The 14,624-nt window shown below is 38.4% G+C and overlaps 1 protein-coding gene and 1 long non-coding RNA gene across 2 annotated transcripts in view; one reads left to right on the top strand and one right to left on the bottom strand.

Moving 5' to 3' along the window:
* Window positions 1-14,624, bottom strand: part of LOC118564088 (NLR family CARD domain-containing protein 3-like) — a 66,551-nt gene that overhangs the window by 8,134 nt on the left and 43,793 nt on the right. The window lies entirely within an intron of this gene.
* On the top strand, window positions 11,894-14,276 carry LOC118564104. Its single transcript, XR_004931631.1, has 3 exons — window positions 11,894-12,847; window positions 14,040-14,095; window positions 14,192-14,276. It is a non-coding gene; the product is annotated as an uncharacterized LOC118564104 (long non-coding RNA).

Below are 14,624 nucleotides of genomic sequence, written 5' to 3'. Positions count from 1 at the left end.
TCAAAGTCATAAGCACTATGAGCCATAGTATTGACATGGTCCTTTTTTCCCTTTAATTTTGTTTAAATTTACTCTTTAGTTGATTTTATCTTCCAGAGAAACAGGGGGGAAATGGAACATCTCTACCCGGGACTAACAGACTCTTTCCCTGCATGGAAGTGGAGTGAGCACATGGCCTGTCGCCCATCCCCCACCCACATACACTTCCACGGAGATATATCATACAGAATCACTATGTACAAAAGGCTGCATTTAATATGGGACAGAGGGCAGCATTTTACATTGCAGGAAGACAATACATGCACAACATGGAAGACAATACATTGCAGATGGGATTGCAATTGTCCTTGGCTCAATCTGGGACCATGGAGGAACCAGGGCCGGCCAGAGGAGGGCCAGGGCCTGGGGGGGAACCATGGAGGAACCAGGGACTGGACAGTGCTACACTCTGATGGTCTTACAGAACCACTATGTACAAAAGGCTGCATTTAATATGGGACAGAGGGCAGCATTTTACATTACAGGGCAAACTCCAACATGAAAAGCATTACATTCCACATGGGATTACCAGGGTTTTTGGCTCGGCTCAATCTGGGACCATGGAGGAACCAGGGGGGGGCACCACGGAGGTCATTTACCCAGGAAGGAAGCACCACTGGCCCGCAACAACCCCCATGGAGCTAACACCCCCCTCCCTGGAACACACTCTGGGTCCTGGAGGAACCTCCAGGGTCCTGGAGGAACCAGGGGAACCACTATGTACAAAAGGCTGCATTTAATATGGGACAGAGGGCAACATTTTACATTACAGGGCAAACTCCAACATGAAAAGCATTACATTCCACATGGGATTACTAGGGTTTTTGGCTCGGCTCAATCTGGGACCATGGAGGAACCAGGGGGGGGCACCACGGAGGTCATTTACCCAGGAAGGAAGCACCACTGGCCCGCAACAACACCCATGGAGCTAACACCCCCTCCCTGGAACACACTCTGGGTCCTGGAGGAACCTCCAGGGTCCTGGAGGTTATTCCAGGGTCCTGGAGGAACCAGGGGAGGCACCACGGAGGTCATGTGTCCAGGAAGGAGGCACCACTGGCCCGCAACAACCCCCATGGAGCTAACACCCCCTCCCTGGAACAGACTCTGGGTCCTGGAGGAACCTCCAGGGTCCTGGAGGAACCAGGGGAGGCACCACGGAGGTCATTTACCCAGGAAGGAAGCACCACTGGCCCGAAACAACCTCCCTGGAGCTAACACCCCCCTCCCTGGAACACACTCTGGGTCCTGGAGGAACCTCCAGGGTCCTGGAGGTTATTCCAGGGTCCTGGAGGAACCAGGGGAGGCACCACGGAGGTCATGTGTCCAGGAAGGAAGCACCACTGGCCCGCAACAACCCCCATGGAGCTAACACCCCCTCCCTGGAACAGACTCTGGGTCCTGGAGGAACCTCCAGGGTCCTGGAGGAACCAGGGGAGGCACCACGGAGGTCATTTACCCAGGAAGGAAGCACCACTGGCCCGAAACAACCTCCCTGGAGCTAACACCTCCTCCCTGGAACACACTCTGGGTCCTGGAGGAACCTCCAGGGTCCTGGAGGAACCAGGGGAGGCACCACGGAGGTCATATGTCCAGGAAGGAAGCACCACTAGCCCGCAACAACCTCCCTGGAGCTAACACCCCCTCCCTGGAACACACTCTGGGTCCTGGAGGAACCTCCAGGGTCCTGGAAGAACCTCCAGGGTCCTGGAGGAACCAGGGGGGGCACCATGGAGGTCATGTGTCCAGGAAGGAAGCACCACTAGCCCGCAACAACCTCCCTGGAGCTAACACCCCCTCCCTGGAACACACTCTGGGTCCTGGAAGAACCTCCAGGGTCCTGGAAGAACCTCCAGGGTCCTGGAGGAACCAGGGGGGGCACCATGGAGGTCATGTGTCCAGGAAGGAAGCACCACTAGCCCGCAACAACCTCCCTGGAGCTAACACCTCCTCCCTGGAACAGACTCTGGGTCCTGGAAGAACCTCCAGGGTCCTGGAGGAACCAGGGGGGGGGTACCACGGAGGTCATTTACCCAGGAAGGAAGCACCACTGGCCCGCAACAACCTCCCTGGAGCTAACACCCCCCTCCCTGGAACACACTCTGGGTCCTGGAGGAACCTCCAGGGTCCTGGAACAGACTCTGGGTCCTGGAGAACCAACATCCATAACGCACACACTGATACATTGGACTGCATGTACCAAAACACTTGGTCTAACACACGTTTAATTACCACATGTCACACACACACACACACACACACACACACACACACACACACACACATACACGTCTATCTAGCAAACAGTGCACTGTCAGTGTAAACTGTCAAGTGGGGACATGTGTTTCTAGTTATTTAATTGTAAAATAAATATCATACAAAATTTTCTTGTAAGACCTTTTCACACTATATTACCTTCAAATTTATTTTTTTTACTTTTTAGAGAAATTGCAAAGAGGGGACTTAGATTATTAAACGACATCTACTTATCCAAGAGGGGGCCTGTGTTGTAATGCAGTGGATCTGTCTGTGCACCAGTTTCTTCTATTGAATGATTACCTTTCTCTGTGATCCAAGCATTTTATAAATAATCACTATCACTTCAAATAAATAAAGCTTAAACTGTAATTCAGAAGTAATTTGGCATTGATATCAAGGGCTGCAGTATTACCAACAAAATAATGTCTTTCAAATATATAACATTTTATAAAACCAGTGTGCTTATTTTAATTTTAAGCAAGGACTATAATACTTTCTTAAGGCTATTTGGACATATTTAGGGTACTAATTTTAAAGTAATTCATGGATGTGGTCAGGTCAGAAAATAGTTATCTTTTTGTCTAATAAATATAATGTATCATTCAAACTATAGCATGGAGGAAAAAGGTGAAAACAATAACTTATTGTTTTAAAATATCTCAATAAAGCACTCTGTTATAACACAAGTTGTCAATATATGTCTGTAATAACTTCAAAGGCTCAGCTGTAGTATATTCTGTTACTAGTATTAAGGTTCAAATAAAGTGCTACCCAAATAAATATATGATGCATTAATATACTGTCAAGCTGTCTTTAAAATTTCCTTTAGGCCTAGAGTTTAGACAGTCTCCTCTTGTATGGCATTAAATGACAGGAGTCCACTGTTGGTTGGCACATAATGATATAAGTCCTCTTTTAAATGGTCTACAGCGACAGTCGCATGTCAAAATCCAGCCAATAATACTTATAATTATTACACAAACCGTTTTTTTGCAGTAAAATATAAAGTCCCAGCTTTCATTTGCCATTTGTATGTGTGGAATGCTGATGTAAACATTTTGAATAGATCCTCTTTACTATTTTTAACCACATTGCCATAACACTTTCTTGAGGGTATTTGGACATGTTTAAGTTACTGATTTTAAAGTGATTTGTTGATATAGTAATTTCAAAAAATAGTTAAGTACTTATCCTTTCAGTAAGAAGTTTATTTGTCATTGAAACTATAGCATGAATGAAAAAAGTGAAAACAATAACATAAGAAATGTCATTCAATAAAGCACTCTCTTCACACACAACTTGATAATATATGTCTATAATAATGTATAGGCTCAAGTGTAGTATATTCTGTTACTAGTATCAAGGTTCAAATAAAGTGCCACCCAAATAAATATATGAGGCATTAATGTACTGTCAAGCTGTCTTTAAAATGTCCTTTAGGCCTAGAGTTTAGACAGTCTCCTCTTGTATGGCAGTAAATGACAGGAGTCCACTGTTGGTTGGCACATAATGATATAAGTCCCCTTTTAAATGGTCTACAGCGACAGTCACATGCAAAAATCCAGCCAATAATATTTATAATTATTACGCAAACCCGTTTTTTGGCAGTAAAATATAAAGTCTCAGCTTTCATTTGCCATTTGTATGTGTGGAATGCTGATGTAAACATTTTGAATAGATCCTCTTTACTATTTTTAACCACATTGCCATAACACTTTCTTGAGGGTATTTGGACATGTTTAAGTTACTGATTTTAAAGTGATTTGTTGATATAGTAATTTCAGAAAATAGTTAAGTAGTTATCCTTTCAGTAAGAAGTTTATTTGTCATTCAAACTATAGAATGAATGAAAAAAGTGAAAACAATAACATAAGAAATGTCATTCAATAAAGCACTCTCTTCACACACAACTTGATAATATATGTCTATAATAATGTATAGGCTCAAGTGTAGTATATTCTGTTACTAGTATTAAGGTTCAAATAAAGTGCCACCCAAATAAATATATGAGGCATTAATGTACTGTCAAGCTGTTTTTAAAATGTCCTTTAGGCCTAGAGTTTAGACAGTCTCTTCTTGTATGGCAGTAAATGACAGGAGTCCACTGTTGGTTGGCACATAATGATATAAGTCCCCTTTTAAATGGTCTACAGCGACAGTCACATGCAAAAATCCAGCCAATAATATTTATAATTATTACGCAAACCAGTTTTTTGGCAGTAAAATATAAGGTCCCAGCTTTCATTTGCCATTTGTATGTGTGGAATGATGATGTAAACATTTTAAATAGACCCTCTTTACTATTTTTAACCACACTGCCATAACACTTTCTTGAGGGTATTTGGACATGTTTAAGGTACTGATTTTAAAGTGATTTATTGATATAGTAATTTCAGAAAATAGTTAGGTAGTTATCCTTTCAGTAAGAAGTTTATTTGTCATTCAAACTATAGCATGAATGAAAAAAGTGAAAACAATAACATAAGAAATGTCATTCAATAAAGCACACTCTTCACACACAACTTGATAATATATGTCTATAATAAATGTATAGGCTCAAGTGTAGTATATTCTGTTACTAGTTTTAAGGTTCAAATAAAGTGCTACCCAAATAAATATATGAGGCATTAATGTACTGTCAAGCTGTCATTAAAATTTCATTTAGGCCTACAGAATAGACAATCTCCTCTTGTATGGTATTAAATGACAGGAGTCCACTGTTGGCTGGCACATAATGATATAAGTCCCCTTTTAAATGGTCTACAGCGACAGTCACATGCAAAAATCCAGCCAATAATATTTATAATTATTACGCAAACCCGTTTTTTGGCAGTAAAATATAAAGTCTCAGCTTTCATTTGCCATTTGTATGTGTGGAATGCTGATGTAAACATTTTGAATAGATCCTCTTTACTATTTTTAACCACATTGCCATAACACTTTCTTGAGGGTATTTGGACATGTTTAAGTTACTGATTTTAAAGTGATTTGTTGATATAGTAATTTCAGAAAATAGTTAAGTAGTTATCCTTTCAGTAAGAAGTTTATTTGTCATTCAAACTATAGAATGAATGAAAAAAGTGAAAACAATAACATAAGAAATGTCATTCAATAAAGCACACTCTTCACACACAACTTGATAATATATGTCTATAATAAATGTATAGGCTCAAGTGTAGTATATTCTGTTACTAGTTTTAAGGTTCAAATAAAGTGCTACCCAAATAAATATATGAGGCATTAATGTACTGTCAAGCTGTCATTAAAATTTCATTTAGGCCTACAGAATAGACAATCTCCTCTTGTATGGTATTAAATGACAGGAGTCCACTGTTGGCTGGCACATAATGATATAAGTCCCCTTTTAAATGGTCTACAGCGACAGTCACATGCAAAAATCCAGCCAATAATACTTATAATTATTACACAAACCGTTTTTTTGGCAGTAAAATGTAAAGTCCCAGCTTTCATTGGCCATTTGTACCTGTGGAATGGTGATGTAAACATTTTGAATAGATCCTCTTTACTATTTTTTAACCACATAGCCATAATACTTTCTTGAGGGTATTTGGACACGTTTAAGGTACTGATTTTAAAGTAATTTATTGATATAGTAATTTCAGGAAATAGTTAAGTAGGTATCCTTTCAGTAAGAAGTTTATTTGCCATTCAAACTATAGCATGAATGAAAAAAGTGAAGACAATAACATAAGAAATGTCATTCAATAAAGCACTCTCTTCACACACAGCTGTAGTATATTCTATTACTAGTATTAAGGTTCAAATAAAGTGCTACCCAAATAAATATATGAGGCATTAATGTACTGTCAAGCTGTCATTAAAATTTCATTTAGGCCTACAGAATAGACAATCTCCTCTTGTATGGTATTAAATGACAGGAGTCCACTGTTGGCTGGCACATAATGATATAAGTCCCCTTTTAAATGGTCTACAGCGACAGTCACATGCAAAAATCCAGCCAATAATATTTATAATTATTACGCAAACCCGTTTTTTGGCAGTAAAATATAAAGTCTCAGCTTTCATTTGCCATTTGTATGTGTGGAATGCTGATGTAAACATTTTGAATAGATCCTCTTTACTATTTTTAACCACATTGCCATAACACTTTCTTGAGGGTATTTGGACATGTTTAAGTTACTGATTTTAAAGTGATTTGTTGATATAGTAATTTCAGAAAATAGTTAAGTAGTTATCCTTTCAGTAAGAAGTTTATTTGTCATTCAAACTATAGAATGAATGAAAAAAGTGAAAACAATAACATAAGAAATGTCATTCAATAAAGCACACTCTTCACACACAACTTGATAATATATGTCTATAATAAATGTATAGGCTCAAGTGTAGTATATTCTGTTACTAGTTTTAAGGTTCAAATAAAGTGCTACCCAAATAAATATATGAGGCATTAATGTACTGTCAAGCTGTCATTAAAATTTCATTTAGGCCTACAGAATAGACAATCTCCTCTTGTATGGCATTAAATGACAGGAGTCCACTGTTGGTTGGCACATAATGATATAAGTCCCCTTTTAAATGGTCTACAGCGACAGTCACATGCAAAAATCCAGCCAATAATACTTATAATTATTACACAAACCGTTTTTTTGGCAGTAAAATGTAAAGTCCCAGCTTTCATTGGCCATTTGTACCTGTGGAATGGTGATGTAAACATTTTGAATAGATCCTCTTTACTATTTTTTAACCACATAGCCATAATACTTTCTTGAGGGTATTTGGACACGTTTAAGGTACTGATTTTAAAGTAATTTATTGATATAGTAATTTCAGGAAATAGTTAAGTAGGTATCCTTTCAGTAAGAAGTTTATTTGCCATTCAAACTATAGCATGAATGAAAAAAGTGAAGACAATAACATAAGAAATGTCATTCAATAAAGCACTCTCTTCACACACAGCTGTAGTATATTCTATTACTAGTATTAAGGTTCAAATAAAGTGCTACCCAAATAAATATATGAGGCATTAATGTGCTGTCATGCTGTCATTAAAATTTCCTTTAGGCCTAGAGTTTAGACAGTCTCCTCTTGTATGGCAGTAAATGACAGGAGTCCACTGTTGGTTGGCACATAATGATATAAGTCCCCTTTTAAATAATCTACAGCGACAGTCACATGCAAAAACCCAGCCAATAATACTTATAATTATTACGCAAACCCGTTTTTTGGCAGTAAAATATAAAGTCCCAGCTTTCATTTGCCATTTGTATGTGTGGAATGGTGATGTAAACATTTTGAACAGATCCTCTTTACTATTTTTAACCACATTGCCATAACACTTTCTTGAGGGTATTTGGGCATGTTTAAGGTACTAATTTTAAAGTGATTTATTTATATAGTAATTTCAGGAAGCAGTTAAGTAGTTATCCTTTCAGTAAGAAGTTTATTTGTCATTCAAACTATAGCCTGAATGAAAAAAGTGAAGACAATAACATAAGAAATTTCATTCAATAAAGCACTCTCTTCACACACAACTTGATAATATATGTCTATAATAATGTATAGGCTCAAGTGTAGTATATTCTGTTACTAGTATTAAGGTTCAAATAAAGTGCTACCCAAATAAATATATGAGGCATTAATGTGCTGTCAAGCTGTCATTAAAATTTCCTTTAGGCCTAAAGTTTAGACAGTCTCCTCTTGTATGGCATTAAATGACAGGAGTCCACTGTTGGTTGGCACATAATGATATAAGTCCCCTTTTAAATGGTCTACAGCGACAGTCACATGCCAAAATCCAGCCAATAATACTTTATATTTTACTGCCAAAAAAACGGGTTTGCATAATAATTATAAGTCCCAGCTTTCATTTGCCATTCGTATGTGTGGAATGGTGATGTAAACATTTTGAATAGATCCTCTTTACTATTTTTAACCACATTGCCATAACACTTTCTTGAGGGTATTTGGGCATGTTTAAGGTACTGATTTTAAAGTGATTTATTTATATAGTAATTTCAGGAAATAGTTAAGTAGGTATCCTTTCAGTAAGAAGTTTATTTGCCATTCAAACTATAGCACGAATGAAAAAAGTGAAGATAATAACATAAGAAATTTCATTCAATAAAGCACTCTCTTCACACACAGTTGTAGTATATTCTATTACTAGTATTAAGGTTCAAATAAAGTGCTACCCAAATAAATATATGAGGCAAGCTGTCATTAAAATTTCCTTTAGGCCTACAGAAAAGACAGTCTCCTCTTGTATGGCATTAAATGACAGGAGTCCACTGTTGGCTGGCACATAATGATATAAGTCCCCATTTAAATGGTCTACAGCGATAGTCACATGCCACAATCCAGCCAAAATCCTAAATTCATATAACTATTCTATATGACCTGTTATTTTTTACAGCAAAAAACATAACCCCGAGCCAAAAGTATTTTGTACTAAATAAATATTTTGAATAAAGTGGTCAGCCACACGATTCATTGTATAGTATTTTATTAATATAAAAAAATCTGTTTTACAATGTATTTTTACATCAATCTGCAGTACAGAAATATTGTTCACCGGTACATAATGAAACATGTTTTCTCTTAAGGAAGAATTTAAATCAAATTTGAAAATATTGAGCTACCAGGAAGAGCATAAAATGAACATTATTGGGATTGATTTCCAAAGCCTGAAACAAGATTGCCTCTTTTTTAAATTTTTGTCAAAAAGTTCAATAGTGCATCTTTCTGTGGGTGGAGATAATTATATCAGCTGCTCCACCCCTAGCAAGAGTAGCAGTCAAGCAGTGAATGACAGCACTTCTCATATCTATAGGGCTTGGGTTCCGCATTGCATTGTGGGACGTGGCGGCCATGTTGATGGCTACACAAACGTTAACATAACTCTGACAACGTTGAAAGAAGAGACGTAGAAGTAGAGTTGAGAAAGAATAGATAAAAAAAGATGTTTAAATCCTGAAAAGGATCTGGAATTTACCGGGACACATTAAATAGAGAAGCCAGGGACTGGTATGTTGACCTTGTTTGTGGTGTGAGCGCCTATACTTCAGAACAGTTCCGAAGCTACAAGTCCTTGGAGTCTCATGTGCAGTTCACGAATGGATGGGTTCAGGAGCTGCAGATCATAAAGTCAGCAAACAGTGGGAACACAGTAACTCGTACAAAGGTAAGCTGTGCTCTGACAGCCTCTGGCACCTGCTAGTTTAGTAACTGCTAACCGTTAGTGCTAACAACCACTCACGCTTGTAATGTACTTTTAACTAGCTGCTATGTGTTTCAAAGGTGTAGTTAGTAATGTTAACTGCCAACCCTCCCTAAACCCTCCGGGTTTCTCATATATTTGAGCCTTTTCCCGCTGCCGTTTTAGTATTTATGTGCATGTATGTGGTGTCGCGGTTGAAGGAAAGAAACAATGTAGGCTATAAAATAAAACCGTGCATCTTTAACTCACCAGAATGAAAATGCAGGGAACACACTCTCATTGACATTGGGATACTGTGGAAAGTTATGTTTGGTCGTCTTAAAGCCACGATCCAAGCGAGCTGACGACTCCGTGGTTGCGCCTCCAGGCAGGAAAGCGGTGGAAAGTTAACCCATTTTCTATGTTTTTCCCATGGCGATCATGTGTTGCACTGTTACAGCCCACAATACAGCAAAGGGAGTACAGTACGTGGTAGTCATAGCCAGTAGTCTGAGTAGCGGTAAAGGAGGCAATCAACATGGTGGCCACGCAAAGTAATGCTATTTTTAGAACGTGACATCACAAGACGTCATATCGCGTGGTAAGCGGTAGGGCAAGCTTGATGTGTCCTCTGCTGTTTCGCTGTAAAAGAGCTGTGCGTTACCCTTGGTTTTACTCGGTAAAACGACTGCTTTTTCCAAGTCTAAGACCATGGTTTTTAAACATTGTTGCTATGGAACGTGCAACAGCGACTCGAGGTACGCTGATCGGCTGCATATGAAGGATGTTTTCTCCATTAATTTCCCGAAATTCAAGACTGCCAAGGAGAAATGTGTGCGCTGGGTACACCGGTGCAGTCGGCCTACACAACAGTTCAACCCGGAAACAGTTACCAAATTGACGTACATATGTAGCAAGCATTTTGTTGGAGGAAAGGGCACAACCGAAGAACATCCTGACCCAATTCCAGCAACATCAAGTAGTGAACAGGTAAGAGTTTTTTGGTGTTTTATTGAAGCTTAAATCTTATCATACGTCGAACAGCTCACGACGAAATGAGCCATCCTTTGTTACACTTTTGTCATGTCTGCGTGTCTATCCTGCCTCGCGATATTGGTTTAGGTCCCTAAATTAACCATGATTGTTTGTTTTGTCATCATTTCAGCTGGAGAGGTACAGCTGGAATTTCTTAAGGGAAAGATTCTGAGATGTAAACAGTTGTTTTGTAGCTACCTATTGGCAACATATACCGATTCCTGGACGGTGATTACAAACAGAAAAAAAACGGCAGACGACACCATGAACGCAGAGCAGAAAAAAAAAACAACGACTTACCGTTCGATCAACTCGGCCCGTTTTCCAGTCTTTTTAAGCCCTCGACACTCAAGCTATCGTTTGAGCTGAAGGTTGGTGTGTTCTTCGACAGTTCGACCAGTAAACCGTGCGCCTGGGACATCGTCTTGCGAAAGTTTAACGGCTGCAAAGTCGGTCATATCGCTGTTTCTGTTGCGCGTGTAATGGCTGGTGGCTGCGGGCGCTCTCTACCTGTTTGTCCTACCAAAGCGGCAAGGGCCGTTGCTCCTGAGATGGTGAGGTCACGTGCACGGTACGCCATTACGTCATGACGCCCACGCCCTATTACAAAGAAATGCTAAAAGATTATGTGGGAGGAATGGGTGTTTAACCTTACCAGTTTGAACCTGTATCTACAGCTTGATCTCCAGAATCAAGCGGGGACTCTTCAGGTGGTCCAAAATAGAGCAAGCCCACAGCATCATAAAAGTACTCTTTGGCTTCCTAGCCACCACAGCAAGCTTCTTGTAGATGTCTAGAAAATAGGCAATTTTAATTAAACTTGTTTTTCATGGCAGGCAATGCTCAAAGTGTGCTAGATGTGTTGTTGAAGTCATGACCATATTATTATATTATCCTATCCTAATATCCTTTAAGGAGTAGCTGCCATACTTTGATTTATGCCTTTATCAAGGCCTGTTGCTTGGTGCTCCAAAGTTTTTGGATGGCAGTTATCAAATAGCTGTGCTACAGATTAAAATATGTCTTCATCTTATAAATGGAGATATTTATATGCCAGAAAAGGTTCATGGCAGTTTTTGGGTAACACCCACTGAGCATGGTGGCAGCCGCGACCATCAAGTTGCCTCTGTGTTCTTACAGACACTTTTAACAGCCAACAGTACCCCTAACCTGCTTCATTGTCACTATGCTGGCTCCTAAACACAACACAAATTGCAAACAGGGTTCTCAAGCAACTTTCAGATATGATAAACTTCTGTTGAGCTAATGAGCAAAAATTTGCCACATTTTCAAGGTCACTACAAAATAAGAATATAAGTTTAGATTTGCTTGTCAGTACTGCGATATAGACCAAACTGTTTAAAACTCCAAACAAAAGGTTTGGAAGAGGCTTAAGACTTGAGCTTTCAATGCATAGAGTCTAAAATCAAGTCAGTTTCTAAGCACAACCTCTGTCACAGTACTCCAGCTGAACAATAGCAACCTTTAGGTAGGGTACTTTAATCGGCATGTTAATGTTGATGTGCCGAAGGACCATTCCTGAATTAAAAGACAACTCTTTACGTCCAAACACAGGGGAAATGTGCTGGTGTTTTCATTCCAATCCATACATCCATCCCAAAGAAGAAACATTTACAAGACTAAAGCTTTTAGAAACCAATCCAGACAAGCAGATTCACTAACAGTTGGTAATAATGGGTTTGGAATTTCTGTTTTTCTAGGTTTTTTTTAGGATTTGAAATTTTAGAGATATTCGATTAAAAAAATGAAATATTATGTACTACAAATATATTAGATATTAACTTACAACTCCTCATAATTGGAGCCCTCTGTTTCAGGTTCCCAGTCATGGTCATCCACATCACATTTCTAAAAACCAATCCTTGTCCAGGCAAGTTGTCAGGATTGTGGGTATATATTCAGGGCAGAAGACGAATTTCTTCTTTTAAGGCTTGTGAAACAGTTGCGACAAAAGTCACAATTGAGAGTTTTTTCTCCTTTTGCAGCCATTTTAATCTTATTACGTATACATCTTGCCTTCCAATAGGTAGGCAAATTTACCTAGGTTACTTTTGAAACTTTTTATCTACATCTTTTAAAGCACAACAAGGTAAGGTTCACATTTTAACTTCTAATGAATGTTTTTATCATATATACATCACTTTGTTTTCTTTTACAAACTCTCCCTAGTTAACCACTTGCCATGTGATTGTTCCTAAATATTTCAGAGAAAAATGAGACATAAAAGGGTTTGTCCAGAAACAGAAGCTTTGCATTTCACTTCTTCTGGAAGGGATAAAGACACATTTTACAAAAGATTCATCAACAAGGAGAAAGGTATGTTTGTTAAATTAGTATATCAGACTCTCTGGAGTTTTCTGTGTTATACAGGTATAACATTTCAATTCAGCCCTTGTACACCATCTTAGTATTACAGTATGTGTTATATTGCCAAGTAAGGTTTTGCCCAAAATGTTCTAAAGACATAGTTTGTCATGGTAGTACAGGTCTGTGTATATGTAGAAAGATAAAATCCTCTGACATTTTGGATAACACTGTGGAAAAATGTAAGTTAATGCTTTATAGGATTTCCAGTATTTGTGTACCTTCATTTGTGAGTAAAATTACAAGGATTAGGTCCTCTGGATGGGTTCTTCTTTGTTGAAACTTTGTTGAAATCAAAGCCACTGCTTACAAGGCTGGGTTTATCAATAGCCCCACAGACTTAAGAAGTGTCTTGGAAAAGAGATGAAACATTTCAATAAAGACAAATGCATCCAGAGGACCTATTTAATTCGTTTTCACCTGAATTTTTTAGGAGTGTCAGGAAACATAATTTTGCAATTTGTTAATTATATACATTAGACCATAAAAGTTTTTTTTCCATCCATGGGTTTTTTATCTCTAGTTTGTAAATTTTTGTTTTACAGAAACTTACAATGGTATACTTCCATTGTACCAATACTTATTTTCTGTTTCGAGCTGAAAGCATGCTGGAATGGGAAGGGGGAGGGGTGAGGTGCAAACATGTTTGCAGGCCTGTTGTTCTGATGCAAATGTGATTAATGGCTGTGCTGCTACAGAACTGTGACCACCCCCTTCAACACAGAGATGTGGTATCAATGTTCTAAGTAGAAACCTGTAATGAACTAAAAAAAATATTTAAAATGCTAGATATTAAAAATGTCTTTAAACACAGCATGTCAGGAATCCTGAATCAAGAAAACTTTGTTGTCACAATGTGTTACCATGGTGAAATTACTTAGGATGTAAATAAAAAATAAACACATTTTAAAGTAACGTCACATAATATATAGCAGACTTGATATTTACAGGGTATTTTTTCACAGAAAATACAACTGATAATTACACAAAGCAGTCAGGGGCCTAAATGGTATTTGGTAAATAGTATGTACTTTGATTTCTACCAATGTTTTTACAGGACCAACTCCATTCATCTCATAGCAGTCCACAACTACCAGAAAAGATCTCACAGACATCTCACAGAGTGTTATCTGTATTTACCGAGAAATGACTGACACTCACCTGAGTCACATTCCAGAGGAATTATGCATTGGTGAAATGGTAAGGATGCATTCATGCATGGTTTTATATAAAATGTTTTGCTGTGCTTTTCTTGTTTGCTGCAATACTATGGATAATGTGTGTTTTTCATTCCAGATCCAGTCAGAGCAGAAAAATGTTCCAGGAGAACAAACAGAACAACACCATGAAGTAAAAAACCAAGGACAAGATACACATACAGTAAGTTTTTTCAAGTCCCACGTAGTGGTGTGTACAATTACGTCTATTTACTGTATGACAATACTTATCATTGGCAGAGATTTGACTGTAATGTATAAATTGCTCATGTTTATTGAATATGACTCTTAGGGACCAAAGTTCACTCATATTTTGTGCTTTCTAAATTTAAATATGTAGTTGCAGTTTTTTCACATTGTGAACCAAACTATGTGAGAATTTTATCTTTATGTGTTTATAGATAGGAATTTGTGTCTGTATAAAGGATTTTTGTATAATCTTGTATAAAATCTGGGCTGCACAGTGGTGCTGAGATTAGCATTGTTGCCTTGCAGCAAGAAGGTTCTGGGTT

The sequence above is a fragment of the Fundulus heteroclitus genome, chromosome 9 (genome assembly GCF_011125445.2).
Source record: "Fundulus heteroclitus isolate FHET01 chromosome 9, MU-UCD_Fhet_4.1, whole genome shotgun sequence".
NCBI lineage: Eukaryota > Metazoa > Chordata > Actinopteri > Cyprinodontiformes > Fundulidae > Fundulus > Fundulus heteroclitus.
The sequence above is the reverse complement of the archived record's forward strand: the minus strand, read 5'-3'. Positions and strand labels throughout refer to the sequence as shown.